The sequence below is a fragment of the Protopterus annectens genome, chromosome 8.part0, assembly GCF_019279795.1.
Source record: "Protopterus annectens isolate FY-2018-M chromosome 8.part0, PAN1.0, whole genome shotgun sequence".
NCBI lineage: Eukaryota > Metazoa > Chordata > Ceratodontiformes > Protopteridae > Protopterus > Protopterus annectens.
The window spans coordinates 1,960,732,165-1,960,749,265 of NC_056741.1; the positions used below are offsets into that span (position 1 = coordinate 1,960,732,165).

Consider the following 17,101-nt stretch of genomic DNA (forward strand, 5'->3'; position numbering starts at 1 on the left):
TTTGGTTTGCAACAATGAAGATGTGTGTGGGAGGCCTAGAAGGGGAAATATATAATAAGGGAGGGTAGATTTTTGAAGAAATTTATGAAAATGTTTGGCATGGAAGATGGGAATTCAGTAACAGAACACTGATGATCCAGAGGGAAGCAGAATGTAAGAAAGTACCACTTTTATTGGTGGGTCTTGATGCAGAGAAAGCATTTGACAGAGTAGACTGGGACTTCATGAGCAGGGCAATGGAAGCATTTGCTTTCCTTGATATAATCATAAGGTTGATTAGAAGAATATAATAGGGATCAGAGATGCGAATTAAAGTGGGTGGGGTCCTCCCCGATAATTTCTGCTTGAGTAGAGGAACTAGGTAGGGTTGTCCACTTTCCCCTTTGTTGTTTACATTATATTTAGAACCACTGTCAAAGAAAATAACTGACTCAGAAATTTAAGGATTTAGCTGGTATGGTAGTCAGAAAAAGCTGGCTGTAATTGCAGATATTATTTTATAAATGCAAAACCAGAAAGGGACATTACATTGTTGTGTAAGATTTTAAGACCGTTTCAAATCTTCTCTGGATACAAAATTAATGAAGCTAAAACAAAGACAACAGCGGTAACTTATGTACCCACACACAAATTGGTCCAACAATATCTATATTTATGGGGACATGATTAAATTAAATATTTAGGTGTATGGCTTAGTAATGACTCTCTAGTGGCAGCCAAGGATATGTGGGAAGAGAATAAACAGAAAATAATATAAAAATTGAGAAACTGGAAGTTTTGTTATATGGATATGGATACTAAGGTACAAGCCATTAAAATGTTTTTAGTCTTTTACACAAATCAGGGCGGCCGCTGTGGTGCAGTGGTTAGCATTGTCGCCACACAGAAAGAGGTTGTATGGTTCGATCCTCGGCTGGGGTGCCTTCTGTGCGGAGTCTGCATGTCCTCCCTGTGGTCACGTGGGTTTCGTCTGTGCGCTCCGGTTTTTCCACATCCCAAAGAGATGCTGTAAGTTGGACACTCTAAATTGGCCCTAGGTATTAGTGCATGTGTGTGTGCCTTCTGTGGAGGGTTGGGCACTGGGCTGGCAACTCAACACCGTTAAACTCCACTGCCAATCATGAGCAGACAGGTGATCCGCTGTGGTGGCCCCTAACCGGGAAAAGCCGAAAGAAGTCGTCTTTTACACAAGTCAGGCATACTTTTATCAACCAGAGGAGAAGTTGTGGATAGCAGTTACAAAAGAGTTGAAGGGTTTTATCTGGGAAGGGAAGACAAAGGGTCAAGTGGGATAAGCTGATTCTACCAATAGAACAAGGTGGACTAGGATTACCTAATTTGAGGGGGTATTTTAGAGCAACACAATTAAGGCTCTTATACAAAGCACAAGCAGAAAACTATAAGTCAAAGTGGAAAGGAATGATGCTGACACAGGGAGGAAGCTCAAGAAGTAAGGAGAGATTGGAATTTTGGATGCAGACTCTTAAGGAGTACAACCAAAGTCATACAGAGTATTATATTCATAAAATACCAGAGAGGTATTCTAAGAACCAAACCAGCACGAGAATGGAGAAGAGATTTGCTGATAGGGTTGACTGTGGTCAGGGATACAGATAATAGGCAAGAGGGGGTTGGAATTTATTGGAGAAAACTGGCTAAGGAACCAAGATATTGGGAGCAAATAACTAGAAAGGGAAAGGTAATAGAATAGGAAGAGGCCAAGAATTTATTTAGACTGCAGGTTAGAGATATTGCCTTCCCTATCAAGGATTGATATCTTAGTATAGGAAAAGAGAAAGAAATAGGGGACTCCTAAATGAAAGAGTAGCAATTGTAGAGTTTTTAATAAAATCTACAACAGAAGCTGCCTTCAAAAAAATTAATAATTAGTAAAGCATATAAAATATTGTATGATAATTATAAGAGTCATTCAGAGGAGCTTAGACTGAATAAGCAATTCACAGAGAGACAATGGGGGATGTTTGTATATCTCTCAAATATGCAACAAAGTCTAGAAGATTTAGGATTTTTGCCTGTTCATAGGTATTTTTATACCCCAAGTAGACTCCAAAGAATTTTCCTCAGGTGGAAAGGAAATGTTGGAGGTGTGATGGGCAAGAGATAACTCAAAACGTATTATTTGGAAGTGTGATGAGTTGGCAGACTTTTGGGATTCTCTGCAGACTGCTTTTTGGAGATGCTGGGTGAGCAGATTGGGCTGACTGGAGAGGTGATTTTTTTGAGTTATACTACAGAATCTAAATTGCCTAGACATAGTAAAGCCTTGCTGAGTCTTAATTATGGTGGCTGCCAAAAAAGCAATAACTAGAAAATGGAAATCAAAGTCGAGACCAACTTTACTAGAAGTAGTGAATATAGTAACAGAGATAAAACAACTGCAATTGGGATCTTTAGAAAAGGGAAGGAGCAAACTACATAGGAAAAAATGGGAATTGTGGGAACAATATATGCAGAGCAGGAACGAGGTTTGAGGCAGGATTTGAATGAGGTATATAATGCTTAACTGACATTGACTGGGTGGTTTATAAGTGATGCATAATGTTTACAGCTACAGTTGTTTCAATGGTGTCTGTGATGTAAACTGTAACTAAAGTGATATTTTGTATGTTTTTCATTTATATAAAAGTAATATTGCCCTTATATGTGTAAATTTAATAAAGCTGTCGGGGTGGTGGGAGAAAGAGTAGTAACTATATTAAAAAATGTAGAGTACAAATAGCTATGCTACAGGAGACACGCTTGGAAAAAACTGAACATGTGAATTTGATAAAGAAAGGTTTTCAGGATGGTTATACAGCAGAATATCTGGGACAGTGGAAAAGAGGAGTACTTATATTAATTGCAAGAGGATTCTCAATAGTGACAGAAGAGGGAAAAAAAGACAATAAACCAAGATATGTAGTGGTAAAGGGCTAATGGCAAGGGAAGAAGATTACGCTGGTATTCATCTATATGTCACCTAAAACTGCTATAATGGAGCTTAAGAAAATTCTGAGAGAAATAATGTGCTTTCAGCAAGGAATATTACATATAGATGGGATCTGGAATTTTGGTTTGCAACAGTGAAGATGTGTCTGGGGAGCCTAGAAGGGAAATATAAAACAGGAGGGTCGATTTTTGAAGAGATTTATGAAAATGTTTGGCATGGAAGATTTGAATTCAGTACTAGAAATTTGGAGTGAATTTACATATTCTCAGTTACCAAAACTTGGCCATGCTAGATAGAATTTATATCTCACAGGAATATGTGCATTTAATTGAAGGTCTTAAACTGCGCCCAGTACCTATTTCAAATCATACACCAGTTATTTTCCTTTTGGCTTTTCCCATTAGGGGTCACCACAGTGGAACAGCAGCAATAGGTGCCGGAAGCTGTTAAAGACTGGGGGGACGGAGGGTAACGGACACTTAGTGAACTAAAAAGGGTAATTTTTTTATAACTATTTGCTACCACAACATAGGTTCACTTGGAGGACATTTTAAGCTTGGCCAATTCCCTTTTGGTGCTTGAATTAACATTTTCTGATTGGTCTTAGCTACCCTCATTGCTGATAATTGTATATTAGCCCTAGTGAGAACAACTGTGATCATACCATAGATAATTTGAGGGGGCCATGTAAGGGATGCAGCATTTAGGAACTGCCCTGTCCATTAGTGGCATGAGGGGAAATCCTGGAGTACATTTTCTATTACTCATCCTTAGATCCAAGTTGCATTTAATATGGATAGATGAGCTTTGCTTTATTTTTATGGATAGCCTGTTCTGGAACAGTGGTAGCCTCTGTGATATATATCCATCTCTCCACAACATTCAGTTTAGATACCTGGACTGAGTATTTCTGATGCCATTTGCCTTGCTGATGTTCAGTAGGTCCATCTGTATTATGTCGGAGGATGCTTTGTATATCAGACATGTCATCTCTAAGCACTCTGTAGGATACTGAGTATAGCAATACATCTTTGAGGTGGTCCATGCAAGACCTATTGTTTAGGTCTTGTATCCTTTTAGTAATGTATCTCTGAAGGTATTCCAATTGTTGCTTGAGGCTGGACAGATACATGCCAAGTGGGCATTATACAAAATGATTGACAATGAGAGCTTTGTAAAGGGGGACAACAACATCTCTAGATCTAGTCACAATCAATTTGTTTATAAGCTGTGCAATATAGAAAGGTTTTCTTATGACTCTGGGCACGTTGGTCAAAAGTTAGGTCACTGTACACACAAGTTCCCAAATGCCAAACAATTGGATCAGTTCTCAGAGGGCATTGTCATGATTTCAACACCAGTTATTATTCGGAACAAATCTCCCTGCATGATGGTTAAGTCATTTGGGGATTCAGTAACTTCTCCTAGCTTGCAGTCATCTCATACTTAGCTGGCCAAAGCTCTTTGGTGTTTCCTTTTACTTTTGACATGTATATGCCAAACTGAAAAAGTCTCTGCACCGAACCCTGGGGGACTCGTCTCTTCCCCTGATGTTTATCGTGCATACAGCTGCAGTCATAACAGATGGGTTCTCCTGCCGTCAGGCGGGTCTTCGGTCGGCCGAATTCCAAAGTCTAGGTCCGGCGTCGGTTGTCGTCTCCTCTTCCCTGACGTCAGTGCAACAGGGGTATAAAAGAACCAGCCGACTCCATTTTCTTCAGTCTTTCTTGCCTCGTGGTGCCCCAAGCAGAAGCAGTTCGCAAGTGCCGGTCGGCCAGCTCCTGAAATTACGAAAATTTTGAAACCGAAGTCTTCTTTAAAGCGAAGTACCCCGTTGGGGAAACTTTTCTTGCCTCAGACCAATGTCAGACAAAGTTAACAATTGTATTTCTTGTGGGAAGCAAATACCGCATAAGGATTTCCATTCCCTCTGTATACCTTGTTTAGGCCCAGACCATGATGTCTCGGGCTGTCGCTTTTGAGCTACTTTCAATAAACGCACTATTAAGCGTCGGGCGGAGTTCGCCCAGCACTATTTTGGGAAAGCTTTTAACTATATAATGTCGTCGGAGACTCCGACTCCTGTTTTGTCCAAAAAACGCAAGGACAAGGACCGACACGCGAGGTCTGTGGCCTCCACCGACACCATGCCAAAACCGTCTACACGTGGCCGGTTCTCAGCAAGGCACCTACGCAGCCCCTGACTACCGACGACGCTTCTCTGGCAGTGTCCTCTGTACCCGAGGCCGCAGGTTCCTCGGCCCACACCCCGACTACAGATACCGAAGCCACTCTTGGCGTTGAGCCTCATAATGTGGACAGGTCTACCTCCACTCATGGTGTCTTCAGACCTTCCTCTTCCTTTTCCATCAAGGCTTTTTCTAAGTCTAAATCAGCCATGCAAGAGACCTGCTGCACAGGGCCAATCTCTAGGCCCCATGCCTAAAAAACAGATGCTTAAAATGACTGAGGATTTAATTACTCTTATCAGGGGTTCCCAACCCCCACTGGACAAAAGGCCCAGAGTGGAGGAAGAATCACCCTCTTCTGATCAGGGCTGCATTATTTCAGAGCACTCTGATGAACAGGAACATTCTTGCTCCCCTTTTGAAGACTCTGATGCAGAGGAGTCCATTCCTTCTGTATCCCCCCCAGAGGATTACTCATTCGGGGAAACTTTGCATACCTTGAGGGAACACTTCCACTGGGAAGGCCAAGATTATTCAGATTCCAAGAAAAGGCTTAGTGAATTTCTCTTGCTACCTCAGCACAGACCTCTGGTGATACCTCCTGTCTTGGACATACTAGATGATGTTTACTCGGAGGCCTGCCTTAACCCGGATTCCCTGCCTCCAGCCCCAGTCAAGCCTGATAGGTACTACAGGGTTCCTAACTCACACCAGTTTCTTTACAAAAGCCATGCTGCTGACCCAGAAACCATTTCTCAGGGCCCCAAGGGAATGAAGGCGTCTACTGCTAAAAACCCATTGCCTTCCGAGGGAGACTTTAGATCCTTAGAAAGGTGGGGAAAAAAGGTATATACCTCGGCTACCCTGGCCATGAGGGCCTTAAACTGTCAGTTCCATATGCTTAAATATCAACAGTTTCTGTTATCACAATTGAAAAGTAAAATGTCACAACCTGAACAACCAGATTTGAAGGAGTTGCAGGATATGATGCATAGTGCAGAACAAGTGGGTAAGCACACCTTACAATGTGGTTATGATGCTCTAGAGGCCTCAAGTAGAGCTGCTGTTACAGGATCAGTCATACGTAGACATGCCTGGCTCAGGGAACAAACCTTGCCTGATCATGTCAAAGCTAAATTACTAGATGCCCCTCTACAAAAGGATGTATTATTTGGTGCTAATGCTGAGGAGGTATTAAGGAAAATGGAGGAAAAAGCTAAATCTATGCAAACTGTTAAGGATTTTCTACAGGTACAACCACCACGTTTTAGTAGAAATTGGCCTTCCAAAAATTAGTCCTTTCCAGCCACGGACAGACCCCAAAGAGGTAGATACAGGCGCCCAAGGGGCAGAGGGCAATCTCAAGGATCGTATAGAGGCAGACAATGGCAAACTCCTACACAAAGAGGTGGCAAAGATAGTTCACAGCAATTGTTATTTCTTTTTAGTATTGTATTAGAATAGGTTTTGTATTTTTAATTGGGTTGAGGCAGTGCTTGGGTTCATTGGTGCATTTAAAATGTGATGTCATTGTTTAACAAGCTTCAATTATTGTATAAATATGTTAATTGTGATGTTCAAACTGACTCTGAGGATGCCTTTTTAGGTGAAAGCGCTTAGTCGGTGGACGTGTCAGTGAATAAATTCTCTTGGTTTTTTATTGTTGGTCCTGGGTTCTGTTTCCTGTTGTTGCCTTTCGTTATTATTTTTTGCAACTTTGCTGTGCCCTTTCGTAGGGTTGCATATTTTGTTCAATTCTATGTGTGTGGCAACACTGTTTTCCGGACCGCGGGATTGACGAGAACCATGGAGAATGCCCTAAAGGAACTTTCTCTTGCTGTGCAAAAACTGTTAAAGACCTATGAGAGGGACAGTGGTAAAGATGGAGATACGGCGTGTGTCAGTTCTACTGACACGCAAGTTGAATTATTTACCCTCCATTCCACGGTTAACAATACGGACTCTATTCCACCAGGGCAAAATTGTAACAATTCAGATACTTTTGCCAACATTGTTTCCAAAACGAGGGAAACAACGGGTTTGAGTTTGCCCGGTGTTTCGGCTGTTCGTGGAGTTCCGGATTCTGGTGTGCTAGCTCCTGGGACCATTCGGAGGGAGTCTGGTGGTGCTGGTGCTACCTCAACCAATCGGAGTCGACCTGCCAGAGGGGCCTTGTCAGGGGAAGTGCAAAGTGGAAGACGAAGCCATGATTTGCAGTCATGGTTGGAGGCTCCGGTATTTTCAGTGGATGTTAACGGTTTGTTTCGTTCTGATATGCAGTCGGCAAGTTTCCACAGCTTGGAAGAGCAGATAACAAGGTATGACAAGCTCTGTGTAAAGTATAGGGCACTCCAGCTTGATAATTTGTTTCTTGAGCAGTCCAAGGCACTCAAACAAGTGCCTAAAGGGCTCCGGCTGTGGAAATTGCCGATGGGAATTGTAGAAGGCAGTGAAGCCTTCTCTGAATTGATTACTCTTTTTGACAAGACAGGGTTGGATATGCTAGACATTATCATCAGGAACAATGTGGCTAGATTAACAGCACTGCGAGGTGAAATTTGCAGATTACACGACAGCATTACCACAGACTTAATTTTTTTTTCAACATGAAGAAAAATTTCAAAGGGTTCTTAGGAACCTAGAAGCTTTTGTGGCCAAAAGCAAGGCATTGAAACAGAAAAAGTTAGCTAGGGATAGACTTGACTATCAAAATCATACTGCCTACCCCCCAGGTAACAAATTGCAATATAACCGGGTTGGTGATTCTTTTTTTCAAGGTGAGGTGGGGCAAGGAAGATCTGTCTCTGGCCATGCTAGTAATTCTGAGATAGTTAAAACTGGATTGCATGATATTGGTTTTGAAGAAGAAGTTTTTTTGGAGCAGGCAACGGGACCTCGCAGGTCCGAGAGACTGAGGAACAAAGACCGGAGGCCGATAAGGGTGGACAGATTTTTGGAGGGCAGTCCGAGGGGTTACCAATTGAGGAGGCTATAGTGACCTTTGTCAAATTGGACATTGATGTTAATACTGTTAATACTGTTTGTGTTGAGCCCAATCACACTGATATTTTAATGTGTGTTAACAATGGGGGGGGGGGTGTTCATTGCAATGAATGTATGATATTGCATGATGGTGTTATATGTAACAGCAACAATAACAATTGTTTAATCGATGGTGATGATCCTGAAGTGAATGACTCTGATGATACAGGCAATTTACATGATATAGTATCACCTCATTGTATTAGTGACAATAGTTGTAATAGACTAGAGTGCAAGCAAAAAGATATCACCTTTGGCTGCACAAGTGACAACTCGATTGGGTTATGTGCTGAGTGTAAAATCATCAAACAACAGGGTTTTTTTATATACAATTACACTGATATGATAGTTGGGGATGTGCATTTTCAATTGTTTGCCAAAGGAACTAGTTTTGTACCTAGTTTCAGATTGGATGTTTCCCAGGTTTTGATTAACATTAAGTTGTTTATGAGGAGACTAAACCTGGAGTTGTATTTTCATGACAAGAAGGTGACTGATTGTAACAACTATGATTCCAAGTTAAAAAGGAAGAGTACATTTATACCACCTAGTTATAATGTTATTTCAGTTCTGGAAAATCTCATGGAGTTTGAGGTTAGGAGAATATGTGGTAGAAAGGATACTAGTTCTGACAACCTGACCCCTGCAGAGAGAAGTGTTCTTAAAGAGCTCGAATCATCGAATAGTATTAGATGCATGAAACCAGACAAAGGTGGGGGAATGGTGTTGATGAACCAAATAGATTACTCGACATCTATGATGGGCTTACTTGCAGATGCAGATACTTACACAAGGGTATCGGTTAATGAAATGAACGTGGCACACATAAAAGAATTGATTTGTATTTATTGGATGCTTTATTTCAAGGTGAGATAACAGAATCGGAATTTGATTTTCTTACAGTTAGATACCCTGTTACCCCAAACATTTTTGGTATACCCAAGGTGCATAAAGGGTTGGAGCAGCTACAATTTAGGCCAATAGTATCTGCCAGGGGTTCTAAGACTGAACCCCTTGCAGCTTTTGTGGATGAAGCCTGTAAAATAATTACTAGTGATGTAGTTCATATCATCAAGGATTCTTGGCACTGTTTGGAAAGGTTGAAGGCTTTTGGTAAGTGTACTAGGAACTTTTGTTTTTTGACAATAGATGTGGTCAATTTGTTCTCGGTCATTCCGCATAGTGAAGGCATGGAAATGTTTCGTGACAGTTTATTGCTTAGTTCCAGTTTTGACAAAAGTAAAATCAATATTACTTGTGATTTGATGGAAACTGTTTTGAAAAATAATTTCATTAAATTTGAAGGTGAGATATATCAACAGTGTTCGGGAGTAGCTATGGGTGCAAGATGCGCGCCAGTTTTCGCAAATCTTGTACTATTGGCATGGGAGAGAACTTGCATTTTTCAATCCAGATTTTGGGAGAAAGTAGTGTTGTATAATAGGTACTTGGATGATGATTTACTCATCCTATGGGATGGTGATGAGAGCAGTGTTATTGAGTTTATTGAATATATTAATTCTTCCACTAGTTTTTTGCGATTCACCTACACATACTGTGTGGATAGAGTGAATTATTTGGATTTGACAATTTTCAAGGATGGTGAAGGATTGGCTAGTACATTATACTGGAAAGATAGCTATTCCAATTCCTTCTTGCATTTTTCCAGTTGTCACCCCTATTATCAAAAAAGAGGGGTGGCAAAGGGACAAATGGTACGGTTATCTAGGATAATCAGTGATGACACTCTTTTTAGAGAGGAAATGTACAAGCTTGTGGGTATGTTTATGGATAGGGGGTATCCACTTAATCTTTTACTAAAGGTTAAAAGGGAAGTAGTTAGAAAAAGGAATACTGTTTTTGTGCCTATATTGAGAAGTGAAGTTAATGTGGTGAGTAGTATGGATTTGAATAACATGAATAAGGATATAGGGAATGATAAAGCATGCTTGATTCTTAACTGTAATGAAAAGGCCACTGTCATTGCAGCATCGGTACGTGAAGTGTGGAATCACTGTATAGATAATGACACTAAGGACATCATTGGGAAGGCACCTAGGATTGTGTTTAGTAAAGGTGTAAACTTAAAAGCAATTATGGAAAAGAGTGCCTAGGGTCAAGAAATCAAATATGTCCAAGTGTGGTAGCTGCAGAGTTTGTAGATTTATCAGTGAGGGTACACACTTGGTTATAAAAGGTTTTGATCGTACAATTGCTTGCCCAGGTCAGTGTAATTGTAACACAAAATTTTTAGTTTATGTAGCTTCTTGCGTTACGTTTGACGCATTCTACGTAGGGATGACTACACGTAGGCTGCGTGATCGAATAAGTGAGCATGTATAAAGAATAAGGATGCACACAATGCTTTGTTTATACATAGTTGTCAATGCAAGACTTTTAAAAAATTCTTGTTTTTTGTCATTGACAGAGTATATGAGGACCAAGGGGGTGACATTACCAATAAGGTGGCCCTTTTAGAAGTTCAATGGCAGGTGAGATTAAATGCCATGAGGTTTCCTGGTATTAATGAATGTATATCCATCAAACCAGTGTTAAAACAAAAAGCAAGTTGTATTTAATTAAATGGGTGATTGCATTGTATTATGCTGTATGCATTAAATCTGTTTATAGAGTCATCATTTTAAGGTTTTTAGGCTGAAACATGTGCATTTACATTCATACATTTGTAGGTTTTTTAACATAAAAATGTATATGTATAAGAGTGTGTTATAGTATGTAGTTTAATGGTTGTGACTTATTTTGTGTTTGTATGGTTGTTATTTCTTTTTAGTATTGTATTAGAATAGGTTTTGTATTTTTAATTGGGTTGAGGCAGTGCTTGGGTTCATTGGTGCATTTAAAATGTGATGTCATTGTTTAACAAGCTTCAATTATTGTATAAATATGTTAATTGTGATGTTCAAACCGACTCTGAGGATGCCTTTTTAGGTGAAAGCGCTTAGTCGGTGGACGTGTCAGTGAATAAATTCTCTTGGTTTTTTATTGTTGGTCCTGGGTTCTGTTTCCTGTTGTTGCCTTTCGTTTTTATTTTTTGCAACTTTGCTGTGCCCTTTCGTAGGGTTGCATATTTTGTTCAATTGTATAGTTCACAGCAATTCAGAAAGCAAACCCAATGACTTTCCCCTTTGCGTGCCAAGCCAGGCTCAAATGGCAGCACCCTTAGTAGGAAAGCTGGCATTATTTTCAAAAAATTGGCATATTGTCACAAAAGACAAATGGATCCTGGACATTATAAACAGAGGCTACAGATTCCATTTTCACACCCTTCCAAAAATGAGAGGCATGCCGAACCTGCCACACAGTCAAAGGGCAGAGGCTCAAAGACAAATTTCAAATCTCATGGACATGAAAGCTATTCAAGAGGTGCCTACTCACGAACAAGTTCAAGGTTTTTATTCCAGACTATTCCTGGTGCCAAGGAAGGGAAAAGATTGGAGACCCATTTTGGACTTATCCATCCTAAACACATTTCTACACGTACCAAAATTCCAGATGCTCACTTTACAGCAGCTTCTTCCCATGCTGGGCAAGGAGTCTTGGCTGGTAACATTGGACCTCAAGGAGGCATACCTGCATGTCCCAATCAGACAAAATTGCAGAAGATACCTCAGATTTCTTGCAGGTTCAATCCACTATCAATTCTCTGCATTGCCCTTTGGCTTATCTACTGCACCCAGAGTATTCACGAAATGCCTGGCATCAGTAATTGCCTACTGCAGACTTCAAGGGATACAAATATACCCCTATTTGGATGACTGCTTGATCCAAGCGGACAGCAAGCACATACTTCTGAAACATCTGGCTTATGTAATAAGGTTATTGAATTCTCTGGAATACACAGTCAACAAAAAGAAATCAAGGCTAACGCCATCTCAGAAAATAATTTTCCTGGGTGCCAACTTGGACACAAACACCCAGATGGCCTATCTTACGCCAGAGAAGCAGGGGCAACTAACTCAATACTTCAAGACACTAGCAAATTTCACCAGGCTGACTGCAAAGAAAATCCTGCAGGCTCTGGGATTCATGGCATCTTGCATTCTGCTAATCCCATGTGCAAAGTTGCATATAAGGAAACTTCAATGGTACCTGAAAAACCTATGGTCTCAACACAGCCACAGTTTGGAAATGATAATACCACTAATTCCATGTCTTCGAAAGGAATTTCTATGGTGGGCTCAAGCATGCCAAACAAACACAGGTCTCCCATTCTGCAAGCCTCAAGCAAATCAAGTCATCACAACAGATGCCTCGGACCACGCCTGGGGGGCGCACATGACAGATCGGTGCATTCAGGGCAAATGGTCCCAAAAGGAAAAGCACCTTCACATCAATCAAAAGGGAGATGCTAGCAGTAATAAATGCTATTATAGCTTTCAAAGACCTTCTGCATCCAGGTCAACTATTGATAAGGACAGACAACACCACAGTAATGTGGTACATAAACAAACCGGGAGGAACCCATTCATACCCCCTATGCAGGCTGGCCATGTCACTTTGGAACATGGCTCTGGAATTACAAATCGAACTTCAAGCACAGTACTTGCCAGGCAAGGAAAACACGCTGGCAGACAACCTAAGCAGAAATATGACAGATCCACACGAATGGAAGTTGCACCCTCAAGTTTTTACAGAGATAATTCAAGCATGGGGAAGGCCAGACATAGATCTCTTTGCCTCCCACAAAAATCATCAATTGACAAAATTCTGCTCAAGGACTTTTCATCCAAAGGCCTGGAGAGTGGACGCTCTTTCTTTCAGTTGGACAGCAATGACAGTTTATGCCTTTCCACCTCTTCCTCTGCTGCCCAAAGTACTATTAAAAACCAGAGCAGACAGACCAAAGATGATTCTCATTGCTCCAGACTGGCCAAGGCAGCACTGGTACCCACTCCTGAGAAGTCTGACGCACTCCCCTCCATGGATCCTACCTCTAATGCCTCTTCTTCTGACTCAGCACAACTACAAAACTCTTTACAGTCAGCTGAAAACACTCAGTCTGGCCGCATGGAAGATTCCTTAACATCACAACAGTCCCTACTCTCCAAAGAAGGTGCAGGATGTCATTTTGGAGGCCAGAAGGCCGTCTACTAGAAAAGCTTACTCCGCAAAATGGAAACGGGTTTGTGCCTGGAATGAGAAGGGCCAGGACCCTGGGAAACTGAATTTACCTCAAATATTGCAGTACCTAGCTGAGCTGCTAAGAAGTGGACTCTCATTCTCCTCCATCAAAATCCATGTCTCAGCCATTTCTGCAGAATGCAACACTGACCCTCCTGTATTCTCTCACCCCCTCTTAAGACAGTTTCTCAGAGGAGCTAAAAATATAAAACCTCCAAGAAAACAACCAATACCTGCTTGGGACCTCAATTTCATTCTAGAAAAGCTGACCTTGCCTCCTTTTGAGCCAGCTGCCTCAACAGATTTGCAATATTTGTCCTGGAAAACAGCTTTCCTTCTGGCTATCACCTCAGCTCGTAGGGTATCGGAACTACAAGCCCTCATGGCTGTGCAGCCTTTTATCATCTTCCATCAGGACAGAGTTTCCCTACGAACCAACTCGTCCTTTATGCCAAAGGTGGTATCCAGGGTAGCTTTAAATCAGGCTATACACTTACCTACCTTTTACCCTAACCCTCAAAACAAAGGGGAAAGACTACTACATTCCTTGGACATCCATAGACAGCTGCATTATTACTTGGACAGAACAAAGCCTTTCAGAAAATCAGAACAGCTTTTTGTGTCCTATGCTATAGGAGCTCAAGGGAAGCCAATTTCCAAACGGACAATTTCAAAATGGATAGCCCACTGCATACGCTTTTGTTACTCTTTTCATGGTAAAACTGTACCTGCAGGCATCAGATCCCACTCCACAAGGGCCACAGCTACCTCTGCAGCCTTCCTCAGAGGAGTTCCTACCAAAGATATTTTGGAAGCAGCCACTTGGAGTTCTGTGCATACCTTCTCCAAACACTACCACCTACCTTTATACTCCAAAACTAGTGCAGGCTTTGCCACTGCAGTTTTGCAGGGCATTCTGGCTCCTCCTAGTTCCACCTAGTGCCTACCACCCCTTTCGTAGCTTTGGGATTCTACCCATCTGTTATGACTGCAGCTGTATGCACGATGAACATAGTACAGTTTTGTACCTACCATAAATGTAGATGTTCGAGTGCTAATACAGCTGCAGTCCAGGTTTCCCTCCCTCCTTCCCCTCTTGGAACAGGCCTAATGACTAACACCTCCTCATACAGCCTGATTGGGGTATTCTTTTGTGGTGTATTTGCTTGCAACTACTGTTTTTTGATTTTATTGCATTGCATTTTTACATAATTTTTTGTATTGCCTTCCTTCTGGGGGCACCTGACATCTGGGGCAAGAAAAACTGAAGAAAATGGCATCGACTGGTTCTTTTGTACCCCTGTCGCACTGACGTCAGGGAAGAGGCGACGATAACCAACGCCGGACCTAGACTTTGGAATTCGGCCGACCGAGGACCCGCCTGACGGCAGGAGAACCCATCTGTTATGACTACAGCTGTATTAGCACTCGAACATCTACATTTATGGTAGGTACAAAACTGTACTTTTTGATCTCCTGCATCCTGTGAGCCAAGTTGGCAATGCAGCTGGTGATGTAAGTGTTGCTCCTACATTATTCATCTTTTGTACTACACCTGAGTAGGGGATTGCGTCAAAAGGCTTGGCCAGGTCAAGGTAATGTGGTGTGAACTGTTTTACCTTCATCCATTGCTTTGGTAACAAGAGTAAAGCTTAAAATTTGCCCATGATTTTGAGCCTTTCACACTTTCCTCTGGGCTGTTTTCAAACAACGTTTTAGGGCCATGCATACATCCCTTGATTCACCTTCCTGATTGTATTAAATTATATTCCTTGTATAATACAGCACATTTAGAGCGCATTTTATATTTGTTTGAACATTTTTCCAGTAGGCAATGAAGCAAAATGCATGCACCAATAATGACAAAACTGCCCTATTCAGAACATTTCCATGATAAGTCTACTTCTACACACAATATATAAATACAGGATCACAGTAGTGTAAGCCATAGGAATGTTGCACAGCTTCTTGAACTTATCTTCAATTCGGGGGGGGGGGTGGGGGTGCAAAAGGCCAAAAGCCAGGGACACATTTTAAACATTGCTTGTATAATTTTGGAAAGTTGCTTGCATAAAATGTTGTTACCACCATGCATTTCACTGCCAAGGCTTGAACCCAGAACCCAGTGCACTACAGTCAGAGCAACATACCACTAAGCTAAACCAGCAGATTCTTGGAAGACGAACTTAAATAGCTATTATATCATTTAGTGAATTCACTTCTCACCCTCTTAGCACTAAAATACAGAGCAAAGCCAATAATGGTGGAATACAGCCCCAAAATTAGGGACACATTTCAAATACTGATTTTATAACCTTAGAAAATTGCTAGAGTAAAAGGTTTTGTTTTACCACTGAGTCATAAATTCACAAATGATGGTGGCTAGGGACTTTAGGCTCTTTTTACCTGTACCCAAGGTACAGGGTTTTAGCCCGAGTACCTCTAGCCACCGGATGTATTCTGCTGGGGGCATTTACACACACACACACACACAGACCCACACACACACACACACACACACACACGCTGTAAATAGTACATCTCCCAGTAAATCCCAACTGCCAGTCCAGCCTCACTCTGTCCTCCGATTTTCACCCAGGCAGCTTCTGAAATCCGCATTGGCTTAATCCATTCCAGCTCGCATTCAAAACGAGCCGTAAACCCGGAAGTACATGCGTTGAGCTGATGTCAGCTGCTAAAGTGTGAATAATTCAAAAATAAAGAACGGAACAGTTGGGAGGTGATCTGCAAAAGTGTGGGGTGGGGGCTCCCCCTCTCGCTCTGATTCTGGCACCCATGACAACAGCCCACAGAATGATTGGCAGTGGAGTTTTACGGTATTGAGTTACCAGCCTGGCACCCAACCTTCCACACAAGGCACGCTCTCACACCTAGGGCCAATTTAGTGTGCCCAATCCACCTTTCAGATCATGTGCCAGTAATTAAAAACATAAGGTAATGAAATAAAAATGAGACACTGGTGCTTTCCCACCTATCTGCTCAACAGAGAGAAATTCCAGGAATGTGTTTTGGAAATAATTCAGGAGCTATTGTAGAAGCTAGAACTTTTGTTTCAAAATATAGCTAGGGAATGGGATAAAATTAAAGTGGAGTTTAAAGCTAGGATGAAAATAAAGGAAAAGGTGATGCTAGGGTGGAAATAAAGGAAAGGGAGATATTGATAAGAAGTAATGAGAATTATTTAGAGGCACTGACAAATGATAAAGTATTGGAAGAATAGGGGGAATCTGTGAGAACAAGAAAAGGAGCAACTGCACAGTGCTAAACAGAAAATAAGATTACCTTAATATACATGAGTTTAGAAAGATTGCTGTAAAGCAACTGTTTTTTTTTTTTTTATATATAATGATTCTAGAGCACAAAAACTTTTTTCACAATGGCTCAGGCAACAGAAAGTGGAAAGGGCCGTCACCAAGCTTAGGGAGCCTATAACAAGAGATCCTGTGGAAGTATTAGAAATATTTTAGAAATTTTATGAATATTTGAGTAAAGCAGAGAAATATGGAAATCAAGAAAAGGTGCAAATAGAAATGTTTATGGAAGAATTAAATATGTCAAGGTTAGAGGTAGATGAGGCTGAATTGCTAACCGTTAGCATAGGAGGAGATGAGATAAAATGATTATGTGAACCAAACTAAAGGAAAGTCCCCAGGAATAGATGGTATTTCTGTGGAAGTTTGGAAGCCAGGAGGCTAAAAACTAATAAAGATCTGGAAGGTTTTCTTTAACAGTATTTTAAGAGAAGTACCAGCATCCT

The 17,101-nt window shown here is 41.3% G+C and overlaps 1 protein-coding gene and 1 long non-coding RNA gene across 3 annotated transcripts in view; one reads left to right on the forward strand and one right to left on the reverse strand.

Moving 5' to 3' along the window:
* The window catches only part of LOC122809764, a 32,035-nt gene extending 21,362 nt beyond the window's left edge, over window positions 1-10,673 (forward strand). Inside the window, exon 3 of the long non-coding RNA XR_006365945.1 lies at window positions 10,610-10,673. This is a non-coding gene — a long non-coding RNA (uncharacterized LOC122809764). The remainder of the gene's footprint in view (window positions 1-10,609) is intronic.
* Window positions 1-17,101, reverse strand: part of LOC122809761 (histo-blood group ABO system transferase-like) — a 1,808,094-nt gene that overhangs the window by 533,033 nt on the left and 1,257,960 nt on the right. The gene's annotated exons all lie outside the window — the stretch shown is intronic.